The 16,283-nt window shown below is 36.8% G+C and overlaps 1 protein-coding gene across 1 annotated transcript in view; it reads right to left on the bottom strand.

Annotated features, from left to right (window-relative positions):
• Positions 1-16,283, bottom strand: part of LOC121313350 (doublecortin domain-containing protein 2-like) — a 56,269-nt gene that overhangs the window by 21,403 nt on the left and 18,583 nt on the right. The gene's annotated exons all lie outside the window — the stretch shown is intronic.

The following is a 16,283-nucleotide window of genomic DNA, read 5'->3' as shown; positions in this document are numbered from 1 at the left end:
GCAGCTAGCTCCAGGTGTGGAAGACTGTAGCAAATTGGCTGAGTGGAAACAGGTGCAGGAGTGATGCAGTGCGATAATGAAATAGACAGAGCCTTGTAATCCGGTTTGGAAAGTGGTATTTATTTATATCCAGGTCTGGTGACCAGAAATAATAATCCCCCAGCAATACACAACAACGCATACAGCACAGGGTATACCAACATGTCACCAGTCCTGGTGCATGCAGTAATGCTTGTGGTGGGTGATACAGTTTATTTTGTGACAGTAGTGCAGTGCTGTTCCAGCTTAGTGTTGGCCCTCTGCGACAGCTCCTGAATCGTGTTAGCCATCTAGTGATTTACAAACAAGACGAATTACACATAGACAAACAAACAAAACACTCACAATACTGTTTCAGTATCTACGGGGTCTCTCACAGTCCTTCTCAGTTCATTAACACAAAACCAATGCAAACAAACCCGTCCCTTTTTATGCTGTCAGTCACACATGACCCCTTGGTAAACGAGTGCAACTGCCTCTCCAATCTGCAGCTGCCACGTCGTTTCCCTTCTGGGTCAATGCGTTATTGCAATGGAGTCCTGCCCCCTTTCTAGCTTTTTCCCTTGGGAAAGAACTGTTAGGCCAGCCCGTCCAGGAAAACTGTTCTCGCTGCTTAGCACCCTCACAGGTCGGGAGGGAGATTTACAACCAAGGATCATTGTACGTCTGTCACAAAGACCAAGACAGATTTCTGCAAAATCTGGATCAAGAATTGTTCGAGCAGATTTGACACACGAACTGAGAAAAGATAGTCAAGAAATTCACGAGTGAACAATTCAATGATACCTTAACAAGATGAATGTCCATGTGTGAAAACCAAGATGCAAACCTTTGTTAAAAACAATATAGAAAAGAAAGCGATTGGAGTTTCCCATTGAATACTTGATGAAGCCTGATGATTTTAACCAAATGTTATGGTCAGACAAATACAAAATAAAACTTTTTTCACCATGAAAGCAACAAGATGTTTAGAGGAAGAGAGGAGAAGAATTTAAAGAAAAGTTCATCGTGCCCAGTGTTAAACATGGTGGAGGCTGTGTGATGGTATGGGCTTGTTTTTCTTCCTCAGGTACTGGGGATCTTTGTATTGTAGAAGGATCAATGAATGCTGCAAAATATCAAGAAATGTTGCACTCTCATGTGTTACCCAGTGCTAGAAGGCTAATTGGACGTAAGTTTGTGCTCTAGCAGGATAGTGACCCTAAGCATTCTGCGAAGTCTACAAAGAAATTTCTGAAAAAAAGGAAGATTACAGTTATGGATTGGCCATCTGTCCCCCAGATCATGAATTCATCGAGAATCCCATCGAGATGTTGTGGCTTGACTTGAAGGCTGCTGTTACAAAAAAGGAAACTTAAGTTGACTGCAGAACTCAAAGCTGTATGTGTTGGAGAATGGGCAAAAATATCTCAGAAAGATCCCAGGAACTGTTTTCAATATACAAAAAAAGACTGAAAGCTGTTAAGGAAGAAAAGGGTGGGCACACAGCATACTAAGGTAAGGGTGTCCAAATACTTCTGTCAAAGTACGAAATTCGTTTTTGCATATTATTTTTCATTTTTATGTATGTTATGTAATAATTTGTCATTTTATTATAAAGCTAAATCTCTACTTTATATCTTTCAATAGAACAATTAGAAATGATAGAAATTACTTTCTTTGTGATTATTCTTATTTTTTTAATTGCCGAAATACTTTTGTCTGGGACTATATATATTGTTGTGTAGCATTATAATATAATAATGTTCAATAAAACAAAAACAAAAATATTGTCTAAAATGCAAAAAAAAAATAAAATATTAACCTATACCCTAAATTCAGCATTCTATACTAACAGCAGTTCTGGCTCCTCAGAGGAGGCAAGGTTCCATTATAAACTCTTATCTGCTATTAGCTACAGTACTAGCAGTAGCAGATCACATGATCTAAGCACAGGTTTTAATTGGAGGGGTCCAGAGAGGTTTTTTTTTTTCATCAGAGACAAGCTCCTATTTGTATAACCACACACAGTACAGTACTAGCAATGACAGATGAAGTAGTGTGATCCCTGGTTTTAATTGGAGGAGCAACTCAAACCCTCCAGTTTCCTGCTGAAGCACGACTTTAATAAGTATACGCAATTATGAGTATGCACCCAGTTTATTCATATTTGCAATAGTATCGCCTTGTTTACTCCATTTAAAACTAATGATCTTATAAGCATATTTATAGAAGCATCAGCTAATGCTCCTGAATACTAATTCCAAAATAACTCAACCACAATAAACATATGGCAATATGATACTTATATTTGTGGGCTCCACTGAAATAAACATCTGGCATTATGTCTTAACTAATTATGTTAAGGTACCTTGAGAGAGCACAATCTACTGATTTTTTTGTTTTTGTTTTTGTTTAACTAATTCATTTATACTATGATTCCAAACCCTGACTTTACTAGTTAGTCGAATTGATTAGTGCTACCTTCGGACACCCCACTGAGATGAATGCTCCAAAACAGCAAAATAAGTAGAAAAACAGAAAACTGCTGTCTAACCCAAACCATGATGTGCTCAGGTCACAGGTCAAGCACAGCTAGTATGCCCACTGTACTCAGTGCATTGCTCATGTCACCACAGTTTATTTTCAGAGTACTTGGCCTGATGCCCTAGGAAAGAACCTTGATTACTGGAAAGAATGTGTGATTTCTTACTCTTAAGTGCTTTTAGTCTGATTTGAACAGTACATTTTGTGCATCATGTTTTTTTTTTTTGTTGTTTTTTACTGCAGTTCACACTGTAAACTTAAGTTTATTTTTAACACAAAGCGTGTATTTAAATTATTCTTCCAAACCCTTAATGATCTTCGATTCATGAAGCTTTCTGTTTGTCAGTCACAGCAAGCTGCTGAGACAACATACTATTATGTCTCAGGATTCTGCCAACCATGAGCATATCTGTTTTACAAAGCCTGTCCATTTTGCCATCATGACTAAAAAAATCTAAACATCCCCATTCAACAGACACTTACTTTAAAAAAAATGTTATTCTCACTTGGAGGCTGGAAACCAGACCAGAAACACTTTAGGCCATTACCAGTGTCTGACTGCATGTTCATGATACCACATGCCAATGTCAGTCTTTTCTCAAAACATGTAAAAATGCAGAAACTGACTAAAATCAGAGGTCTGAGTCCTGGGACTGCTTCCACTCTGCTGGTCAAATGCAGCCTTATCATGAAAAAATAGCTGTAATACAATGAACAAGATCTAAAAAAAAATGTGTCAAAAAAGCTGTTCACATCTAAACCCTAGCAAAATTGCACGGGGATGATGAACACAATAGGTGAACTGTAAAGTGACAAATATTTTTTGTGAAACATTTATCAAATTTTATTTTTTAACACTACTGGTACTCTATTTATTATCTATTAGGTAAATAGCTGAAAGCTGCTATTAATGACTTCCTTGTAAATCAGGCCCTTGCAGATTACTAATTAAGCAAAGGAAGAAAGACCAAAAGATACGGTGTAGATTAGGTTTATATGTTCTGTGGTACTTTTGGCTAGCACTGATGGTCCCACCTGTACCTTATATTATATCGTACAGCAGGTGAGACCAACAAAGTTTACAGTCAAATATTGTTTACATTATGTGGAATCAGAAACCACAGACCAATGACTTAACAACAAGTCCTTCTCAAAGCAATCTCAAATAAAGGTAAAAAAATATAATAAATTGTACAACGCAGTTTTCTTTCATAAAGATAACGAGGTGCCACTATTAACACTTCAACCAAGCCATGACTGTTTATGCTTCAGGGTTACGGTAAAAAGAAAGTAGCCTGTCTTGAATTGGCTAGTGTTCACACAGAGAAGCTGAATCATGTGTGTTATCACTCCTCTGTTTCATGCAGTAAACTCTGGATGAGGAAAGCAGCACAATGTTTATAAATTAAGATAAGTGACATACTGTGGCAGAGTAGCGCTCTGCCCTGTATAGATTGGCAGTGGTGGGGTTAAATTCCCCTACCTGGGTTTATTGTGCTCAGGTAGCTGGGGATTGATTGGAGTAATTAATGATCAATCAGCACCCAGCCATCTGACATAAAAGGAGGCCTCAGCTTCCCATTAGGGAGAGGAGGGAGCTGATGGTACAAGCTGATGGTTGTGGGTTTTGTTTGGTTTGCTGTTTTGTTTTTTGTATTTTCTGGTCCAGTGAAGGCATCACCCAGCCTGGAAACCTTTATTTTTGTAAGTTTTGCTTTGTGTTTTGTTATTTGTGTTTAAATACCTTTGTTTTGGCCTTTGTGACCTTTTATTTTGTGTTTAATTGTTAATAAGAGTTTTTTTTTTAGTTTTTTTTTTTTAATTATAGTCTGTCTCTGGGCCTCTAGCCACTCACCAGCCTGTCACACATACCTTTTTACATTCATGAATAGTTATCTCTTAGAAACATCCTTTTTTTATTTTTATTAATCCAAAAAGCCATCTTCAAAGAGAAACTTAATTCCTGTTTTTAAATACAGCTGCATGAATGGCATGCATTGACTTGGATAAGTGAAGTCTCTGGCTTTCTAATTAACCGTGAAATAAAATCTGACCTTTTAAATCCATGAATTTACATTGCTTCCTGTAGGTATACCAACTGAAATGTAGATTTATTTGTAAATGTGGTGACATTATGCAGAGATTGATTAGCTCATTTCCAAATGATATATCTACTTTCATGAGTACAGAAAAAAGCTTTTTTAAATTTAATCTTCTCCTTTGCTCACAAATTATCTACCCTCTCACTGGTATTTTTCTTTTTTTTTTCTGTGACATGTCATCAGCACATTAAAGTAGAAATACTGAAAAATGATCACCAGCACATTACACTGCAAAAATAAAGACTTATCAAATGTAATGTCCTGCCAAACAAATTGTAAAAAAAAAAAAAAAAAAATACTTCATGCTTCACGCTCATACTTGAAATACTAAAGTAACACATTATACAGTTTTCAAATCCTTACATCATTGCTGGACAATACCCAATTGGTATGGTAAGGAGGGTCGGCTAAAAGCAATAAGCCTACACGTTGTCCCTATGCAGAATGGTAGCGATAGCCCAGTATGCGAGGCAGGCTCTAGCACAAAGACCTGTTCAAGTAATGCTGTGCTGAGTGGACCGAGTCACGCTCAGTGCACATCTAAACCAGGCGCCCGGCCAGTCTACAGGGTCTCTGGTGCGCAGTGAGCCAAGGACACCCTGGATGACCTACGCCCTCCCCACCCGGGTGGTGCTCAGGCAATTGTGCATCACCCCCTGGGAACTCCTGTCCACGGGAGGCAGGGTAATAGCCTGGACTCCACTCGGGAGCCCCTGAAGTCAAAGACATTCTACTAGGCATACAAGTTATTTAAACATGGTTTAAATCCTGTAAACCAAACACATAACTGAACTTTTCCAATGACTGTCAAGGGTAAGGTTCTCTAAAGGAAATCTGATTGAAAGTTGCGCTTACAAATGCCAACTTGCCATAATAGTCCAATTAAATTTCTTAACAAAGCAATAAATGCAGTATGCTACTTCAAACCATTATGCAATTAACATTGTAAAAACAGCATTACTGAACTTTATGACGAGACATTCATTTAATTATCTCCAGGAAATAAAATATAATGACGAGCTCTGTAAGCAGCTTCCAGTTCATCATCATGTGACCATGCTTGCAATATGCTGATGAGGAGCAGTCATTTGATTTTTATGTGACGGCTCTCTTTCTATGTCCTGCTGTTTGAAGGAAATAAAAAAAAAAAAAAAAAAAACTTCCACTTAAAAAAAAAAAATTCTAGGCATTTAAAATAATGTATCACCCCGAAGGAAACAAGTTACACATAATATAATACCAAGCAAGGTTATGCTGTAATCAGTAAAAGCCAAAAAAATTTAATTAGATAAAAGGTATAAACAATTTAATGTGTTATAGCCTCACAAAGTTTACATGACAGTACAATAAAAAAATATTGCATTAAACATTTGTAATCTTCTTGATTGTTTTCCACCCCCAGCTCTTATAAGACAATAGATTTATGGTACACTAATGGTTTTACGTACACTGAAAGTACAAAATATTAGGAACACCTTCCCAGTATTGAGTTGCACCCCCTTTTGCCCTCAGAACAGCCTCAATTCGTCGGGGCACAGACTCTAAAAGGTGTCGAAACGTTCCACAGGGATGCTGGCCCATGTTGACTGCAATGCTTACCACAGTTGTGTCAAGTTGGCTGGTAGTGGATCTCTACTCCGAATAGCTCGTTGCAACTCATCCTACAGATGCTCAATTGGATTGAGATCTGGTGACTGGGCAGGCCACTGCAGTAAGCTGAATTCACTGTCATGTTTGTGGAACCATTCTTGGACAATCCTAGCCCTGTGGCATGGGGCAATATCCTGTTTAAAAAATCCATTAGCAGATGGATACCCTGCTGCCATGAAGGGATGCACCTGATTGGCAATTATGTTCAGATATCCTGTGGCATTCAAACGTTGCTCCACTTTTATCAAGGGGCCCAATGTGTACAATGAAAACACTCCCCAAACTATCACACCACCACCACCATCCTGCAATGTTGACACGCGGCATGATGGATGCATGTACTCATGTGGTTTTCTCCATACCCTAGTTCTCCCATCAGCGTGAAATAGCAGGAACCGGGATTCATCAGACCATGCAATGTTTTTCTAATCCTCCAGTGTCCAGTGTTGTCGTTCCTTAGCCCACTGCAACCGCAGTTTCTTGTGTTTTGCTGAAAGAAGAGGAACTCTGTTAGGTCGTCAGCTGCCATACCCCATTCGTGTCAAGGTACAACGAGCTGTGCATTTTTTTATGGGTCTTTCGGCACCAACGTTGTACTGGACTGTCAGTTGTCTAACTGTAGCCCATCTGTTGCTCTGCACAATTCGTGTCAGCCTCCTTTGGCCTCTTTCATCAATGAGCCGTTTTCGATCACTGGTCTGCTGTTGGCTGGATATCATTTGGGTGGTGGACCATCCTTGATACACACGGGAAACTGCTGAGCGTGAAAAACCCAGCAGCGTTGCAGTTCTTGACACATTCAAACCAGCGCGCCTGGCACCTACCACCATACCCCGTTCAAAGGCACTTAAATCTTTTGTCTTGCCCATTTACCCTCTGAATGGCACACATACACAATCCATGTCTCAATTGTGTCAAGGCTTAAATACCCTCTCCCCTTCAGTGTACATGGAAGGATGTGTCTGTGTGTGTTTTTTTTTTTTTTTTTAATAAGGTAAGAAAGTTCATGTCACTAGATTTGCAGTCACAGAAATCTTTCATCCGAGTGTCTGTGCCCGATGATAAGATACATTTGTTTAGATCCACGCATTGTAACAAGCTGAGACACTTCAATTCACAAGATGCCAGAATAGGGTTGATTTTATTTGACTTTCAAGTTTGTCGAAGTGAAAATACAGAATTCACCAATTTCAGTTAATGCATTTTCTGTCAGGGATTCCTTTCTATATTGATGTTGTGTGACATTACTGCATACAAAACATTATTCCATACTGCACACTTGGAAGTTCATAGGATAGTGAATGCTTATCGAAATACCATTGTAATAGTTCTTGTTTTGTGTTACTGTAAACTTGCTATAATAATTCTGAAAATGCATGCAATTTTAATTATGGAAAGATATTGTAATTATACCATTAAATAAGGAAGACTACATTTTTTTCTTTTTTTTCAGAGAAGTAAAAAATATCCAAACACCTCTGCTCTGAATTGTGCATGCCTTAGACTAGTGTTGGTGGTACCATGCTGGAAGTACAGTATTAATAGTATGAATTGATTTTCAAGCTTTTATAAAATATCCAATTAAAATGTACCTGATCTAAGTAAAACTACATGATCTTAATGTTCATGGACACATAACATGTGTTAAGCGAGGCTAACAAAATGGATTTAAACAATTGTTGTTCATCACCACCTGAATATACTCAGTTTTTATTTGAAATAAATGTAAAGTGAATTGTAAATAATGTAGCAGTATTTATATTTACATCAGAGAAAATAATGCAATTTCATATGATGGCAATCTTCATGTAAAAAGCAAACGAGACAATAAAAATGCTTTGTTATTCCAGCTTGATTATGGAAAGAAACCACACATAGTTTATTTCCTGCTATGTGGATGTATAAAATGGAAACTTGTTTTCTTTCAGTTTATTAAAATTGACTAAATTATAAAATAACCTGTTAATCAACAAATTAATGGCTACATTTTATTATGAAATTTTTTAATTCTCTAGGTAACACAAAACAGACCAATATACAGCACTAGAGCACTGAGATTGAATACATGTGTTCATCCTTGCATATAAAGCAACTATTGTGCTTCACACCTCAATTATATAGCATAATGCATAATTGTGGCTCATTCAAACAGCAGTTGAGGGGCACATCACTTTTTTATGAGCAGAGTAATTTATTTCTTTTGACAGATATTAATTGCGCTCAGTTGAGAACAAAAAAAAATGGGCCTGGCTGATAAGAAAAGCAGAAACTGAAACGTCACAAACATCATCTGCATGAGGAGGTTTTTGTTTGGATCGTAAAAAAAATAAAATAAAAATCCCATAGCTAAACAGTCACTGTTTGAAGGACAACATGTATTATTCAATTCCTAAATCGTTGTGGTGACACAGCAGGAAGGCAAATCAAGACCTGCCCCCCAGCAGTTCTGGAGCGCGATTAGTCTTTGCAGCCATTGGCTAATTAGAGTTCTACACTTGTTCCATTCCCAAAGGCTAGGACTGTGTTGAAGCAGAACCAGGCGGCTAGCATGGGTTCCTCTGGGATCCTTTGGTGTGCACTGAATAAGCTTGTTTCTCTTTTAAGGCAGCCCCAAACAGTGACAAATGATTCCTGTCTGGGCTTCTGCACCAGTCGGGCATTCACTGACAGCTTCAAAAGATGGCAACCACCAGGTTATTTTTCTGATGTATGACGTGCCCTTGCCCTTCTTGTCTAGTTTTAATGAGTTGCCTACATCCAATCCCCAAAACCCACTGTAGGTTTGTTGCTAAACAAAATGTGTTTAAAAAAAAAAAGTATCCGGTTGGCTATACTGCAGACTTCAGAACAGTCCCCTCATTTTAAAAGGACTGAACAATAAAGCACTAAAGTGTCTGTTTAAACTCATTTCAGATTCCATATTACATTTTCTGTGCAGTCTTTTTAGCCCTTCTTAGCAACCGAGCGGTGGTTTGACATTTGTCAAAGCTCATTCTCTTTGAAGATAAGAAAAAGAATGGTGCACTTTGACTTGGAGAAAGGGCTGGTTGCTGAAACAGAAAACTAGAAGTGGCCTTTAATAGGCTATTTTAACATTACTATCATGTACAGAGAGCCAGGAGGAAGAATTTCTTAGTGTGTAAAATCCATCAGCGACAATTTCATACAGCTTGCATCCGTCATGTAGCTCAAATCTTTTAAAGCCATTATCTCAACAGTGCAGCACACCAATTTAAAAGTGATTTTGATGGGTTGCTTTTCAAAACTTGCACAAGATTAACTTCCAGATTTTTCTGTGGTGAACATGTGCACCACCTTAATCCCTTTGTGTGCGAGAGATTTGATACACTTGGTTAAGGTTTTGCTGTGTGTAAATAGCTGAAATTCTCCCTTGTGAATACAAAATTAGGTCAAAAAATGTAAATGAATTTTGCAGATGTCCATTCCGAACAACAGAAACCTCCTTGCTTAACTTCTGATAACGGAAGACAAGATTGTCTTTTACATTACAGAAAGACAGGTGATCACTCATTATGTTCATAACATTGCTCTATATCAATTTTTTTTTATGAAGGTTAGACAGACAGACACAACTGCAGTCGACTTCTGCAGTGCATAATCCAGACCGTTATCAGTTGGATGACTGCTTTAAATAAATCTGTCTGGGTCTCTCATCAAGCCTGAATTCATTACCTTCTGCCATGCTAAACAGCAATGCTGGATAAAGCAGGTTTGGGGTGGTTTGAACAAAACCAGAACACAATCCACCTCTTTGCTGCTGATAAACTGATTATACAAGAGCAACCATTCATATAGAAACCCATAAATCATTCAGCTTTGTTTAAAGACAGCGGGTAATATTATACAGTAAAACTGAGGGTTAATTTATTTCTCTTTGTTTACCAAATATCCACTCCAACACTGTCTGCCCCCCCACCCCCTCCAGTTTCAACAACATGTATTTAATTTAGGAAAACTAAGGATATTGCTATATACGTATTGAAATATACACATATTTTACAAGTGATCATTACAACAAATAGATTTTAAAAACCTTAGCTACTTCACAGTTAAGCCTATGATAACAACCATTTCGGAATTCAGCAAGCAATACGATTAATCTTATGTATTGATATATTGACAAAAAAAAATACAAATAAAATATTCAAACCATAAGTCTTACAGCTGTCTCTAAAATTTCATAAAGCTATACACAGTGGTATTTGCAAACACTGGTGTGTCATCATCAATATAAAGCAATGCATGTAACATGAAAGTATTAAAGATCTATTAGTGAAGAATTGAAACCTGCAATGTTGCAACTTTGGATTCAGATCTATGAAGCCAGCAGTGTCTAGTGTCAGTAACATATGGTAAAACATGGATTGCAGATAAATAAACCTGAAACTGTAGACAGTGATGATGGCTTTGCAGTGAACTCCATCAACACTCCCATATGGTTTTCATGTGGTGGCTTTGTGAATGTTAAACACCTTGGTGCTGGATTTATTAAAGTGCAGCATTTTGTGAAATAAGAGAAAACCTGTTGTTGCATAACTGGTAACAAGAAACTCAAATGGTTAATATAGGATCTAATTGATTTTACTGTCACAAAACTACGAGCAAAACCCTGCAGTATATGACTTTGGTGTTCTGTTTACTATATAGTTTCAGAAGGCAGTATTGACTGCCATACCCAGTCTATTTACAGAGAAAAGCTAAGACAAATACTTTAATACACTGCAATGAACAATAAAACTAGTGCATCAATACTGCCAAAAGAACTGGAGAAAGGGAGATTTGTCTCATGACATTCAGGGGAGCTTTGAAAAACACTAATGCTGCACCAACATAAAAATGGAAACTTTCAGTGCCTGCATATTACCAACCACAATTCTTCTACAAAGATAAACATGCACAAGAAAAGACTACACTTCATTGTGTCTGCTGTAACTGTGCTGTAGTTTATTAATTTCTAACAAAAGTTTTTTTTTTTTTTTTTTGTAACCCATTTCTGCCTAGTGTCCAATATATTTGACATTGAGAAAATAGGCATTAAATAGGTATGGGAACATACCCAGGGCAGTAAAGGGTTAAACCCCACAGTGGTGTTGTTGTAATTGTATCATTGAAACTTTGGTTGAGCAAGTCGGTACAGCTTGTCAGTTGCCCAAGACATCCACAGTATAAAGAGCATTCATACTATACTGTGACATCCTAAAACATTAAACATATTTTCAGTGAAGCCAAGAAGAGCTCACTTCGGTCAACCTTGACCTTTCACCTCTGAAACTGGCACATTAAATATGAAACAGCGACAATTACTTCTATTCCCCCAACCCTCCACTCAATTTCAGGGCAAATATGTCCAGTTTCTGTTTTCCTATGGGTGTTTTCCCTCTATCAATGTTGAGATAATGTGAACTTAAACAACTGTTATGTTTAATTTGAGTATCTCATAGCTCTTTTACCAAATGATCTCTAGTGGTTTGTCATTTTTTGGATTATCCATTACAATACCATGTTATCATATCCATACCTGTGTATTGCCGTATCAAGACAGCAATTCAGTATTTGTTCAAAATCTATTTTGTTTCCATTGAAGGTGATGCTGTAGTTTGCTAAGGTTTCTTCCAGATTATAATGGCATCCCGATGAAGGACAGTCTGTAGGTTGCATTTGGAAACTGACAGCATGAAAAATGTGCCCAATACTCCACAAGAAGAATTAGGAATCCACAATATATAGATCATATTCAATCAAATGTTTCCGGTAATTCCTGAAGTAATCAAATATTGGAGCAGTACACAGCTCTCTCTCTCTCAAGTCAGCAATAATTAATTACAGAATGTAAACAGCCATGCTAAATGTTTGATCAGACAAAGTGTGAGCTGAGATGTATCCCCACTACCAAGGGAAATTAGTATCTGACTGTCTGCCATCTGGGTGCTAGCTGTGCATACTGCATATTGATACAAAGTGTACCATCTGAACTCTTTGCCATGGCTCATGCATCATTCTTAAAACGCTAACATGGATTAGTAAGATTGGCATTCAGTTAACTAACTTAAACCATTCAACAGTCTTATCAGCAGTTACTTTATGAAGGTTTGGATGGAGCCATGCCAATGAAGGAATGCTTAAACCTGGAAAGATTGTATACCCATTCCAGTCAATAAATAAATGTTATATGCCTCTACTGCCATCTAATGGTGTAACAGAAGGACATATTATATAAGCTTCTTGCATTACATCATACCATAAGGTGATTAAATGAATACAGAACATGCAGTGAATGAAAGAACAGTACCACAACCATGTACACATGTATGCTCCATCAGGAAGATAAGGTTGCACCTGCTGCTCAATTCTTAATACATACCCATTTTACTGTAGTCAATTAACCTTTGTCAAGTAAAATTACCACCATGGGCCATGCATTTTTGTGTAGTTTAATAAACGAATGATAAAAATGTAGATACAGCACATATTTATATTTATAAGACGCTTGCCTCTGCATTTCACACAATACAGTTTGCTGTATGTACTACTAAGGTGTATTAAATGAATGTATTTAAGTCTCTCAGACCCGTCTATCCCATAGAGTACCATAGCAATAAAATGGATTGTTTAACAACTAGCGGAACTGCATTGCCAACCAGACCATTGAAAACATGTGTGTTCTTTAGGATGATTGGTGGTCAATGATTAAAGAAAAGGCCTTGAAAAATATAACAATAACTGCTACTGCATGATACTTGTGTAGTGTTCGTCCACAGTTAGTGTCTGTTCGACCTTTTATTTTCTGTTAAACTGGTGCAAGCAAGCGCTATCACCATTTCAAGGGTCTGCCGTCATCCACCAGCCATCCTTGTGCCTATAGAAAGTCTACACCCCCTTTCAAATTCTTCATCTTTTGTTGCCTTATAGCATTTTTTTTTTATTAATTAAAAACTGAAATAGCTTGGTTGGATAAGAGTCCACCCCCGTTGTAATAGCAATCCTAAATTAGCCCAGGTGTAACCAATCACCTTCAAAATCACACACCAAGTTAAGTGGCCTCCCCCTGTTAAATTGTAGTGATTCACATGATTTCAGGATAAATTCAGCAGTTGCTGTAGAACTCCAGGACAAAGTTGTGTATGGCACCACGAAGACCCTGTCTAGATCAGGCCGTCCATCTAAACTGGATGACCAAGCAAGAAGGAGACTGATCAGAGAGGCTACCAAGAGGCCAATGGCAACTTTGCAAGAACTACAGGCTTTTATGGCCAAGACTGGTCAAAGTGTGCATGTGACAACAATATCCCAAGCACTCTACAAATCTGGCCTGTATGATAGGATGGCAAGAAGGAAGCCATTACTCAAGAAAGCCCACCTTGAATTCCGTTTGAAGTATGCAAAAAAACGCTCTTTACTGGCTTTATTGGCAGTGGCAGTGTTTTATTTTTTATGAATACATCTTTTACTTGATCATATGTCGTTATTAAAATGTGTTGCTCGGTGTGCTGCTTTTATACGAGAAATGAGAAAACGCAGGTTGCGTAGAGGATTTATACTGGACCCTGATGCCCCTGATAAAACGAGGGAGTGGCTGTACAGTATTTATTAGCCTATTTGTTTTTCTGTGGGTCTCTCATTATATCGCGGCCCTCGATATATAGTGGATTTGAATTAGACCCCGACACATGCAATATCAAGTGGGTGGTGTATTATAACAATCTTGACTTGCATAAAAAACATTGAGTAATAGCTTGAATCACCTGATTTTCAAGGTTTAGTATCTGAGAAACATCATCTGTAATTGACAAACCCAGGAGTGGAAGACCCAAACAGCTGTCTAACAAGGATGAGCAATACTTGAAGATAATATCCTTAAGGAATAGAAAGAGGACATGTGTTGAATTGACAACTGAACTAGTGGGATTATTCTTGCTTGTTAGCAAATGCATTTTCAGGCCATTTGGTTGAATATAACCTCAATACAGCAATACATATCATTTCATCTTATTAATTTACAAATAGCACTACTGTATTGTCAGCTTTAAAGTTCATCAGCAAGAAATATGGGCCTGTTGTGGAAATTACTTATTTATAAAAATGTATTTTTTTAAATATCATTTGGAGAGATTTCTTTTTTTATACTAGTACCCAGGCAGGTTGACAAACGGTGTCACATTTTATATTCTTTGGCCTATAAAGAGAATTTAGCACATATCTAAAAGGAATATTTTAATATTTCTTTGTCAAAAATAGCTTTGGTCTGGTCAATTTTTCCAGGAAAAGCACTGATATGTCCCAATATAAAGCCTTTAAACTTTCAAATGATCAAACTTTGAACTATTTATATTTTTTAAAGGTCAAAAAAGTCTTTGCTTTTAATTGCTCCCTGCTTCAGTCAGATAAGGTGTAGCAATGTCCTGTGTGCCGTTTTCTAATGGAAGTATAAGGCAGAAACAGGTTTTAAACAGCAATTTATATCACTGGTTAAAACCGGTCAAAAAAAACGAATGCAAAACATTTTATATAGTCATGCTTTGCAAAGTTTAAAATATTCAGGGAAATGGAATTTCAATGTTGTCCAATAAATATGGTAATCAGCAAATGTATTTTCTTTCTTCCGCAGACAGTAACTCGGAATGTAAAACACTGTACAGATTTCAGAAACATAGCCTGTGGAGCTGAAAGGAAGATAAGTGCTCCTCAGCTTTATTAAATAAACAAAGAAAGTTTAGGATTAAAATTGAATAGAAACGTTTGCCTTCAATAACATATTTCAGGTTTTCCACAGCTGTAAATGTCTTCTGTGTATGCAAAGTGTCAGTACATATTGAAATCAGGGTTGGCATAGACAATGCATTTCAAAATGCCACTATCAGCTAAAATCACAAAATAATTAATATTAAAAATAATAAATAAAAAACACTATAAAACTATAAAAAATAAAGAAAAAACTAGCATTGTAAAGAAAATATGTATATTTTTGTTATTACATACTGGGTGACAGCATTGTAATTGCTTATGGTTTTAACTCTTTTATATTCTTATTTATAAGATGTTTCTACAGTATACAAAGTGTTACGCATTTCCAGTTTATTCTGAATTTGACCACAATTTTTTTTTTTTTTTAACTGAACTAAAATATTTTGAGTGGATGAGGTATGGGGAGAAAACATAAATCAGTTTATGAATATTCAAAAGAAAACAATGTTTCCAGGTATGCAAAAAGCTAAATAGCAGAAGTGGGCCAGATAAGACAGAAGATGCATTGTGTTGCAAATGTGTGTTTTTTGACGCATCTCCTGAAGCCTTGGACCATCCAGTTCTGTCAATTTTGTTTCCTTTTTATGATTTCAAGTCAAATAAACCTGGCTTGTTTTGTGCTGATGTCACATTCATACCTTCTGCAGATACTAGCTTGTCAGCACAGCATTCGCAAAGTACCAGGTAACATGGGAAAATGTGGCCTCAATTTGCACAGATTCTGCTTCATGATAAATCCCAGGAACATTAAACAATCAGAAACCAGAATTGCTATGCATCACATTCCATATGTAAAGTGTGTGTACGCAGATTTTTTTCCCGATTTTTACCAGTGTTTCAATTACAAACACATTTTTACCAATGTTTCAATTAAAAACACATGCATACCAATGTTACCTCTATTTTAATATTTGTAAAAGAAAAATTCCTGTGAAAAATGTGTTAAGATGAAATGAAAATGTGGAACATTAAGTATACAATACAAAGGTACATTACCATTTAAACAGAAGTACACACCAAAATATAACTGGCACGTGATTATTTTAATGTAGATTTCTATAAATATCTGGATTACCCAAACAAATGTAATATCACCCTATATCAGTACAATACAAGCATATTCAATGTACTATATTCTAACATATAAAGACATCTTGTTGAGATGTCAAAACTTTTGTTTACAAGTATTACTAAGTTAATTTT

Source organism: Polyodon spathula, chromosome 3, assembly GCF_017654505.1.
Source record: "Polyodon spathula isolate WHYD16114869_AA chromosome 3, ASM1765450v1, whole genome shotgun sequence".
Taxonomy (NCBI): domain Eukaryota; kingdom Metazoa; phylum Chordata; class Actinopteri; order Acipenseriformes; family Polyodontidae; genus Polyodon; species Polyodon spathula.
Note: the sequence above shows the minus strand (reverse complement) of the source record. Positions and strands in the feature narration are given on the sequence as shown.